The following is a 2,807-nucleotide window of genomic DNA, read 5'->3' on the forward strand; positions in this document are numbered from 1 at the left end:
TTCTTACCATGTCCTCGAGAGTGTTTGTTGCGTCAATGGTGAAAAGTCTGTCGGCCAGGCTTTGTTCAAACAGGGCATAAGTAAGAATTAGGTCCCCTCGGAGGTGATACTCCAGGGAAAAGAGGTCAAGCACCGCAAGACGTGTTTCGTGGTCCACGGATTTGGGATCGGCAACCATTTCCGTAGCGGCTCGCTGGACAAGCTCAATGAGGGTGTCCTTCCTGCGTCATAAGTAGCCAAACTGTTTGGTGTATTAGAGAATTGGTTTGACGTGGGGCCCATAGAGTATTCGGAAATCCGCGCGAGTAATACGGGAGAAGGTGCGCTAAATCATTTGTAAAATGGCGAATGCCTTTTGGGTTGATTTCTCATGGTGCAGTGAGAAGGACAAGTTTGAGAAGAGCCAGATACCCAAATCCTTTTTGGGGTCTATCCTCATGATGTTTTCTGGTCCATCCTCACCATGCATGACAAAGGCATTCGCTGAGTCTCCTCCAAGTGACATGGAAGCACTTTTCGTCATTCAGAACGTGCCAGTCCAACGACCACTGCTTTGCAGCGTCTACATCCATTTGGAGGGCGCTGGCATTGGAACTCCAGGATTTCAAGTCGTCCACAAAAGCAGACATGGACTCGCAAGAACATCTGGAAGGTCGTTGACGTATATAAGAAACACCAGTGGTCTCAAAACGAAGCCTTGAAAAAATCCAATGGAGACCGGTGCTGAAAAAGAGTAGGTAGAACCTACCTTTACTCGGAATGATCTGTCTGACTGGAACGCCTTGGATCAGTGCGGGATTTTCCCTTTAATCCCGTAAGACTCGAGTTTGTGGAACAGCGGACGTGGGAGACCCCATCAAATGCTTTTGAGACGTCGAAAAATATGGCATCCGATATGAGTCCTTCGTCCTTGGCTCGGGTTAAGCTGTCCATAAATACGAGCACGTTAGTCATGAAAGAACGGCTTGGGAGAAATCCGTGCTGTGCGGGAGATATAAAGTTGTTGGAAATAAGGCGACCTAGGACAGCCTGCTTCAGAATGCGTTCCATCACCTTGCACGGCACGCTAGATGAGGCTTATAGGTCTGTAGCTCCCAGGCGATAGTCGGTCACCAGTTTTGTAGATTGGCTCCTTCCAAGAAGGGAGAAGGCGGCCTTCGTCAAGAGATTGACGAAACACCACGTGTAAATGAGTTGCCAGTGTAGACGATATTTCCTTCAGGATCCTTGGATGGACCTCGTCAGGACCCAACGCGTTGCCCCATCAAACGGTTTTTCTTACGTTCTTACCATGGTTGATCGTTTTACCCGTCGGCCAGTAGCTGTACCCATTTCCGATACCTCAGCTAAAACGGCAGCCTGACTGTCCGAATGAACTCGTCCTTATGGTTTTGTTCTTCCTTTTGCTTGCTATCCGTTCTACGATTGACGAGGATCTTCACTATTAAACAGCCGAGCTAGTATATGGTACAACTTTACATCCACCTGGTGAACTGGTTTCCCCTTCTGGCACAGAGCCTGACCCATTCGTCACATTCGTCACCCGTCTGTAGCAGTAGATTGCTGAACTTCGTGCGACGCCGCCAATACAATCAAGACGAACAGAGCGCATCTCAACCGCTGTCTATTTTGTGCCGTTTGTATTTGTCCGACGTGACGGAACAAAGAAGCCACTTCAATCCCATTACGACGGCCCCTTCGAGGTCATAGGACGCCATCCCAAATACTTAGCTTTAGAGAAAAGCGGAAGGCACGATAAAGTCTCATTTGATCGTGTGAAGCCTGCCTTTATCGAAGCACTCACGACCAGCTATTCAACACAAGTATCCACACCTAATCAGCATACCACTACCGTCAGACTGACCCCTCCATTAGTCGCTCCGGACGATGTATCCGTTTTCCCCAGAAGTTGGCTGATTAGAAAACCCAAAGTGGGCAATTTTCGATCCATTGTCTTCAATTTTCCGGCGTTCCCCCCTTTCATGGTCAACGCTCAAGTGCGCGGTGGTGTGGTGTTTCCTACCTTTCTTTCCCTCCATCATAACATCATGTATTTTGCTTGCACGCGAAAAACTACAAAAACGGACTTTTGTTAAGTCTACACGCAACAAAAACGTGACCACGTACTTTGATTGCCCCTTCTGCTTTTGCTCCGCGCGTTTAATGAATAATTCTGGCATCAAAACATTTCAGACCATCTTCGGAATCTACTAAATGTGAGAACCATTCCGAATAAGACTCATGAACAAGCATGAATGGATTATTATTTAATCGCTGACCTGGGTCAACGACGAACCATTTTGGAGAGAACAATTCTTGGTGTTTTGTACTCAGTCAAGATTTATTTTTTTCTGATAAAATAGCTTTTTGGGTAGGCAAAGGGTGTTTTCTTAGAAAGCGGTGAGAACCAGTTAGCAAGCCTCACCCAAGCGGAGACTAGGTAAGCATCAGTTCCCTTCGGAAGTAACGATGCTCCGGGAGGAAGAGGTCAATCACGGGGAGACGCGTTTTATTTTCCACGTATTTAAGGCCGGCTACTATTTCAATGGAGCAAAGCACCTAACTCCCCTGTTTTAATTGTCCACGTTGTCTCCTGTCTCATTTTCACCATGAATGACAAAATTGTTCACTGTCTCCCTCGAATAACATATGGACACACTATTCGTTATTCAAGACGGGGTTCGAACCCAAAATTGCAGGCTCTATACCCAGTTAAAGAGTGCGGGTATTCGAAACCCAAGGATTCCAACTCCACCAGAAGAAGACATGGATATAAGCGAGCAACTGGGCCGCAGGCTATTGATACA

Source organism: Opisthorchis viverrini, assembly GCF_000715545.1.
Source record: "Opisthorchis viverrini unplaced genomic scaffold opera_v5_7, whole genome shotgun sequence".
NCBI lineage: Eukaryota > Metazoa > Platyhelminthes > Trematoda > Opisthorchiida > Opisthorchiidae > Opisthorchis > Opisthorchis viverrini.